The following is an 8,847-nucleotide window of genomic DNA, read 5'->3' on the forward strand; positions in this document are numbered from 1 at the left end:
AAATGCTGTTGATTTGTGCTTTCTGCATGCTTGTGGGGATATGAGCTGTTTAATGATGTTTTAGGAATTATGCTGATAGGTTTTAACGTTTAAGATTTACTGTTCTGTGTCTGTTAGATTGTGGGTGTGTATACAACTTTTGGGGAAGCAAGGAAAAATGTGCATGTGGTTGAGGGCTGCTTTGCTGCAGTGGCAAAGGCAGGGCAAAGGAGCTCCAAGAAAGAAGAGGAAGCATAAAGAGAAAGCAGTTATTTGAAAACTTGCTGTAAAGGAATGGACTATCTTTGTACTGGTGTGGAAATGAGACTGTAATATGACTACGCTTTGAATTATGTATATTTCTATGTTTTACTAACCTGTATCTGTTATTTCTTTGTAGGAAAAGCTGTTAATCTGTAGTTTATTTGCAGGTCTGAGACAGACCTTTGTCAGGAAAGGGGGTAGTGTTGTGAGTTTGGGAGGTTGAGATGGATAATTCCTATGAGTCCTCTTCCAGCCTCTGATCTGGAACCCTGTGCCTGGGATGAGAAACTTGCTGTGCTGGTCAGATCAGTTTCTTTGTTAAGCTAATAGAGTGGCCAGGTGGGTTAATGGGTCTATCAGGTGCCCATCAACTGGTCAATGGGCTAGGGAGATCCTTTCATCATTGAAACTCTTCAGGAGAGCCTCCCCCCCCCTTCTGGGGCCAAGGAGAGGCTTGTGTTTTTAGTTGTGTCTGAGAAAGGCTGGGAACTGGGGACAGGCAGAGAGACTAGCTCTCTGCACCTGTAACCCTGATGGAAAAGCTGGATATTGGACTGCTGATGCCTTGAACCCCTCCATCCTAAGCTCAGGTTGGAATGTGTGTAAATAAATAAACCATATTTCATAAAGTCTCCACTGACCTTCTTCCCTAGGAAACCAAACCCAGGGTGAGCGCAGGGACCCCTGGAAATCCCACCGCTCGGAGATCGGGGGTGTGTGCAACAATACCTATGGGAAGCCCACAAACAGAACATGAATGCAGATGTGCTGTCCTGCTTGTGATCCTCAGCATCTGATATTCAGAGGCATGCTGCTTCTGATCTGGAGGTCATATATCATCACCAGTAGATAGTCTCCATGCATTTGTCTAATTCTCTTTTAAAGCTGACCACATTGGTGGCCTTCACTGCATTTTGCAGTAGCCAGTTCCATAGTTTAACTGTGCGCTGTGTGAAGAAGTACTTCTATTTGTCTGTCCTGAATCTCTTCAAATTCTCACTCTGTGGTTCTGCTGTATTAGATTTTGTTTGTCACAGCTGGAAGGATATTGAAAGCAGTATTCTGATTAAAGCTCTTGGTTCTACAAACCCAGCAATTTGCAATTTCAGAGGAAAGGTTTTGAGGCTAAGTTTAACTCATGCTCCTTGCATAAGCACACAGCAGTAGGTTTTTTCAATAAATAATCACAGAATGTCAAATAATGTGCCTAATTTATTAACAGCCATAGTATAATTGAGACCTTGAGTGTGCGGCTGCAAGATTGACCTAAATTCTCTTGGAAACTTCTTGCATTCTCCAGCACAACTGATTAGAGATTCTGCTATAGCCTTAAATGCATTTAAAAAATTGAAGATCGTAATTAATTAAATGCTGAATAACAGAACCATGATATCACCTTCCATTATTTAATCAGAAATATTATTATAGGTTACAGTGTCCCCAAATGAAAATTTTCCTTGTGCTGTAGATATTTTATGGAAAATGCACAAGAGCATGAGGGTCAGTTTCAACAGGCAGGCAATAGCTTTGCCAGATGTGAAGGAAGAAAAAACCTGGAGATCTTGGAAAGTATGAATAGACCTTGGATAAGTAGACAATTAGGGTGTGTGCAGGTTGGCGCAGTTTTTGCACAATCTGCTACTTCAATTTCATATGCAATCCTGGGATCTATCCCTGTTTGTTCTTTGTTTCCTGAGCATGTGTATGTGTTTTCAACATAAACTCTCGTAAAATGAAATACAAAATATCCTGATACTCCTCTGGGCAGGAGTCTTCCATTCTCCAGGTACCTGAACATTGTTCCATCTCTCCTCTTTCACTATATTTTTCTTTTTCATTTTTTCATGAAATGAATTTGCAGTGTTGCACCCTGCTACTCAATCATCTAGACACCTTCTTAATTTAATCTGCTCCTTTCTTTTAGCAGAAGATAAGCATGGCTATCCCTTGATCTTCTCTCATGGCTCTCCATCACCTCCACTTTTCAATATGCTCAGTGGTGCAGTTAAGTAAGTTTAGATTCTGGATGTAATGGTCTTATGGTGGGGTGGCTGGGTGGGTGGAGCACTCTTTAGACTGTAATGTGTATTACTTCACTAATTTCAAAATGTGACAGACAAACTCTGCTGTGTTGGGGGCCTTCATTCTGCTGAGAGAGGCTCTGGACTTCTGCCCTAAAGTCCTGTTCTGAAGGCACCAATGAGTATGTGGGATTAAATATGTCAAGATTAAAGTGTTCTGTGGCTGTAGCACACCAAATCCACTTTGTTTGAAAAAAGAGCTTTTTGCTGCTTGGAAAGTGATGGAGAAATGCATTGAACAGTGCAAGATGAATGGATGATTAACAGAAAGACGTGTAAACATCCCACAAGCAAATCAGCATGAATGCCTGTTGTCCTATAACTGACCCATAAGCAAATCAGAAATAAAGACCAGACATAGCCTAACCTCCACATGAGCTTTGTGCAAGCAAATCAGGATGAATGCTGAATAAACAGGCTATCTGGAGGAATCCCAGAACTGTACAATCCTAAAGCAATTACTCAGGAAGCCCACATCAAATGTGCTTCTCCAGTAGTACCATCTTGGATGTGCAGCTGTGTTTTACCGCAGCCCCTGGGCAGCTTAAAAAAAATTAAATTCTGCTACTTCTAATGGTACCCAGCCAAAATCCACTGTGTGAAGTGGCCCCTTCCCCTAGCTAATGGCCTCTGTAATGCTGTTTTTCTGTTAGATTGTTTTCAGAAATGTAGATCAGAATTTTAACTCTCAAAAACAGCAAAGTAATAATTCCACTGGGCAATGAAGGAGAAACCATTGTCAAAGCCATAACAAACCGGGTCGTTCTTTTTAAACATCACTGGGTTCCATATAGTACTGGTTCACACACTTATGCACATCACTTGATTACTCTGTCTGTACTTATTCCTCCAGATTCCCAGCTGAATATGTGAACTGATTTCAGTGATTTCCCTGATGTCTGAGTCGATGTGAAAGTCTGTTCTGTTGTGGTTCATATACAAATGCAATAGGCAAAATATGTAATATTTCTAGGTGGGTCAAGTTTCACAAAGATTCACAAAGTGATGGCAGAACCTTTTAAGGAAGCGCTTATAGCTCACCTCTAAATAGGTGTTGCATTCATGTTCAAGGTGTGAGGCTGCCAGATTTATGGACAGATTTACTTGTAATACTTGTGAAGAAGTGAGGTACAGGTTCTTTTACTACTGCTGCATAATTGCCCCATCCGACTTGAGACATATGCTCATGGAGACAGGTTTCCACGTGCATTAATTGAGTACTCTGTGCACCATTCCTCTCCCAATCCACTTGTCAGGGCTTCCTATGCATGGTCCTGTTAAACAATCGGCAAAAACACCACCTAGCTGTTTGGGAAGGGGAGGGGTCTTATTATATAGTCACTCATCCACCACAATGCTCCTTCCTACTCATTAAAAAACTGATGGGCAGGAGTACTCTACTTTTTTGCACAACTACTGCAGCCAGTATCAGTGACAAGAGAGGTATACTGAACTGAGTAACCATAAAGAAGCCGCATATTTTATTCTAATCCTCTTCTCCATGTTAGGATTAGAATAAAATATACGGCTTCTTTATGGTTACTCAGTTCAATATCTATTAGCTGGTATAGCACAGTGGGGAGGAGAGCTTGGCTGGGAGTCCAGAGTCTGTGAGTTCAAATCCCCGCTCATGTCTCCTGGGTGTAAAGGGCCAGCAAAAGATCACCCCCACAGTGAGTGGCTCAGGGTTACGTGCCCTGACACCTATGCAGCTGTGGGCAAGCCCAGTTGCCCCCCACTGGCAGTTGCAGACAAGGAAGGGGCTGGCTTGTGCAGCTGTGGCAAGCTGAGCAGGCCCTAGCCAGCTGGAGAGGACTAGACTCAGAGGGAGGCAATGGTAAACCCCCTCTGAATACTGCTTACCATGAAATCCCTATACATAGGGTCACCATAAGTTGGGATCGACTTGAAGGCAGTCAATTTCCATTTTTTCTCCATGTTAAGAATTCTTGAGGAAGGCTGAACAGATTGTGTGTAGTGGGGAGGAGTTCCTCAAGCAAATTCTTCTCTCTTAAATTTGCTTACAGAAATGATGATAATATAATTGTCAACGTACCATTATGGACACGCGTGATTTTTCATCAGCAAGGTTTAAAGTATGTCTCACTGTCATATTTCAAATATGTGAACAACTTCATGACTGCTCTGATCACAGACAGCAGGATGGGGAAAGTTCCTCTCCTCCCTGAAATGTGCTTCCTGTCATGATTGATGATGCTGGGCTTAGAACAAACATCGGTAGACTCAAGGAAGGTCAGACAAGGATCATTTTCTTATTTATTGGTTTCCCTTTATTCAATATGTGCATGGTCTTGCGCAAGAGAGGAGACCTTCCCGCACATTTGGTCTGCTCTCGAGAGACTCTATTAGATGACAGTTTCACTGTGATTTGTGTACATCTCTTCGTCTTGATGTTTGTACTCCTGATTTTTTTTTTTTACATATGTTGTATAGCTTGGAATTGGTATTGTTTTGTATGATTTTTCTTCTTGTTCATCAATTTTTATTTTTGGTTGTTATGTTTTAAACTAAAAATTAACAAAAAACAAACAAACATTGGTATGACTCAGGAAAAGTCAACTCTTCTCAATATCAATACCTTCAGGCAGAATAAGAAAGAAAAGAAAAATCAAGTGCTATTGTGGTGTCACAAATGTTCTGTGTGGCTGGGAGGCAGTCAGACAAAACCTGTTTATTCTTGTGGAGAGAGGGATGATGATTCTCTATAGAACTGTCCCATGGAGGCTGGTTAAATTTAAAAAATTGGCATGGCTTGATTGTCCACATTTTTGAGGTTGCTGATTTTCTTATGTAGCTTAAGTAATGGGCAGTGTAATTGCACCTTATTGTCACAAGAGGTCAGTACTTGCTGAGAATATGTGTATATGGGTGTAAACACACACACACACACACACACACACCTTTTTTAAAACTCTTTTTCAGTTACTGAATATATGCTCAAGGTTTAGGGCAGCCTTTCCCAACTAGTGGGCCACCAGATGTTGTTGGACCACAATTCCCATCTTTCCTGACCATTGGCAATGCTGGCTGAGGCTGATGGGAGTTGTGGTCCAACAACATCTGGTGGCCCACTAGAAAGGCTGGTTTAGGGGGTTTGGTTTGATGCACATTGAACCTCTGCCTGTACTGCTTGAGTCTTCAGCCTGTGCCCAGGACCAGTGTTGTCAATGCCATCTACACTACAGGAAGAGCATTCTTGGAGTCCCTTCAGATGTTCTTTTTATTGTTCATGATGATTTGTGCTCATGATGATGTTGAGTGGTTATATGCAATCACATTTTCCGTTACTGTTTGCACCTGCAAAAGTTTGGGGGCAGGCATACTGCTTCATTTCCAATCAGTGCATGTCTCATATCTTCCTGGTGAAATCTTATAACTTTTTATATCACAGATGTTCCAGGTGGCGGTTTTTGTGTCCCTCTTTTTTGTCCCACTTTTGTTGTGCTATAGTGCAAGAGTACCCCTCTAGATGGCAATAATGCAATAATATTGGGAAAACATCACAGAACCAGCTAATAAAGCAGAGTAGTTTGTGGATGGTCCAGCATAAATCCACCATTAATGCACAATTTTTGCATCAGGGTGCCTCTAGCCTGCAGCTATTTTTTTTTGGGGGGGGAGGGGGAATTCAATCACATACTGGCAAATTCAGGTTGCGCAATTAAAACTGTTTTGGAGCTCATGGGCAATAAACCTGCTTCCCCAAAATGTTGGACTTTTTGAGACAAAGAAAGTGATGGGGAAATGCAGGGTAGCACTTGCTTTGATGCAATGACATCTAGTGAGCGAATGCTTGTTAAATAGTCAGTGTGGTCTAATGTCCCTGCAAACAAATTGTCAGTAAACAGGTTGTTTGGAAGCATCTTCAATGACATGCTGCAGAAGACACCTGCAAAAAACCTGACATGCCATTCTGGAAGGGTGAGCCTAACTTTGAGAAGAGGAAAGGCAAGGCCTTTGGATGTCAATATGTTCAGTATGTGTGTCTGTGTAGGTTTAAATCTGCCTATGAGGTAGCTGTGACTGGAGGGGAGCACTTCCAAGAGTCTGTATATTAATATTACACGGACCAGTTACTTTACTGTAGTAACGTCTTGGAGAACAGGCACAGGGTGTGTGTGTGCGTGAGAGAGAGATGGAGGAGGTAGTTAATTGGGTGGGAAGGTTGCTGTGACCTCAGGCAATCCCTTAAGATCCCACTTCATTCAGCAGGTTTCGTTTTCACTAAGATTTTGTTTTCTAAAATTTTAAATAATATGCGCATGTGGTAGCAGTGGTGGGAGATGGAACATGTAGTAAATGCATCATGAGGCTGAAGTCCACACTGGCACAAATCTGAGGGCCATTTGTATATTGCATATATAGCAGCTGCATGCAATCAGTACTGCAAAAGGCTTCTGATTGTATTTGCAAACTGTGCGTTGCCTGAGGAGCAGTGTGGCAATGGCCTGGGTAGTCCCAGGATAAACCGTTCCTATTATATAAAGACTTTATGATGCGGGATGGCTCATCCTGGAACAGGATGAAATCCTTTTGGAGAGTGACCATAGCTCAGAAGTAGAACATCTGCCTTGCATGCTGAAAGTCCCAGGTTCAATCCCTGGCATCTCCAGGTAGGGTAGAGATTCCTGTCTGAAATCCTGGAGAGCTGCTGCCAGTCAGTGTAGACAGTACTGAGCTAGATGGACCAATTGTCTGGCTCAGTGTAAGGCAGCTTCCTGTGTTCTTGTGATCATTGGGGGACCACCTCCAGGTACTCTGCCATCTGAAGAGAGACCAATCATGACAGGGAAAGGGCCTTCTCAGTGGTGGTGGCTCACTTCCAGAAGGTTCTCTCCAGGGAGGCTCATCTGGCATGTATTCTGACGTTCTTTTTCAGTGCTAGGTAAAATCCCTATTACTTTCCCAGGCATGTGCAAAGTTCTACACCTAGGAAAAAGAAACCAAATGTGTATAAGGTGGGGGATACTTGGTTCAGCAATACTAGGAGAAGGATCTTGGGATTGTTGTTGATCACAAGCTGAATATGAGCCAACAGTGCAATGTGGCTGCAAAAAAGGCAAATGCTATTTTAGGTTGCATTATCAGAAGTATTGTTTCCAAATTGCATGAAGTATTGGTTCCCCCTGTTCTGCACTGGTTAGGCTTCATCTTGAATACTGCATCCAGTTCTGGACACCACAATTTAAGAAGGATGCAGACAAACTGGAACACGTTCAGAGGAGGGTAATGAGGATGATCAGGGGACTGGAAACAAAGCTGTATGAGAAGACACTGAAGGAACTGGGCATGTTTAGCCTAGAGGAGAGAAGACTGAGGGGAGATACGATAGCACTGTTCAATTACTTGAAAGGTTGTCACACAGAGGAGGGCTAGGATCTCTTCTCGATCATTCCAAAATGCAGGACACAGAATAATAGGCTCAAGGTTCAGGAAGCCAGATTTCAGCTGAACATTAGGAAAAACATCTTTGCTGTTAGAGCAGTAGGACATTGGAACAAATTACCTAGGGAAGTGGTGGGCTGTCCAACACTGGAGGCCTTCAAGAGGCAGCTGGACAGCCACCTGTCAGGCATGCTTTAATGTGGATTCCTGCATTGAGCAGGGGGTTGGACTCAATGGCCTTATAGGCCCCTTCGAATTCTATGATTCTTCTCTAGTCCTTGATGGCCTCTATGTGAACTTTCTGAACCTCGGTCTTACACAAGTGTGAGGAGTCTTGGATGGTTGGTGAGACAGCAGAGTTGTAAATACTGGTTCCTTGCTTGAGGAGCTCTGAGCTCTTATCCTGTAGGATGGAAAGGTGGAGAAAACAATCCCTCCTTCTCGGGTTTCTGACAAGAGCATTTATGCATCTGTGCTGCAGAACAGTAGCAAAGATCCAGTAAGAAGCTGCTTTTCAGCAGCCTTTATATTGCAGCCTTTATATTGGATCAGATCTAAATTTGAAACTACTTATTATCAGGCATAAAAAGAATCCTACAATATTTTTCATGGGGCATGAGTGTTACTAGTTACACTGAGGTCTCAGTGAAGCAATTTCTTTTCTAATCATCTAAATTTCTTCAAAGTATGAGTCACTTTATTTCCTGTCTTACACTACTAACTAGCACTGCTGGTTGACGTAGACCATTTTCCATCCTAGAAATGCCTGCAATTACAGCCATTTGTGAAATGATCTTTACGTTTGATTGACACAGACTGTTGTAGTTGTATAGCCTTTTGTTCAGATATCTCCCTGCATCTGGAAAACATAATATACTGAATATATGGGGAAAGATTTACTGAGCATTAAAAAAAATGTTTGGGGGAAAATCTGAGGCTAGCCATTAAGAAATGTTTTACAGCTTCAAGAACAGTTAAATCAAAGGAATTGGCTGTCAAATGGAAGGTGTGTAATTGCTATCACTAGAGATTTGTCAAGGCTCTCTCTCTCTCTGTGTGTGTGTGTGTGTGTGTGTGTGTGTGTGTGTGTGAGAGAGAGAGAGAGAGAGAGAGAGAG

Source organism: Rhineura floridana, chromosome 8 (assembly GCF_030035675.1).
Source record: "Rhineura floridana isolate rRhiFlo1 chromosome 8, rRhiFlo1.hap2, whole genome shotgun sequence".
Lineage (NCBI taxonomy): Eukaryota > Metazoa > Chordata > Lepidosauria > Squamata > Rhineuridae > Rhineura > Rhineura floridana.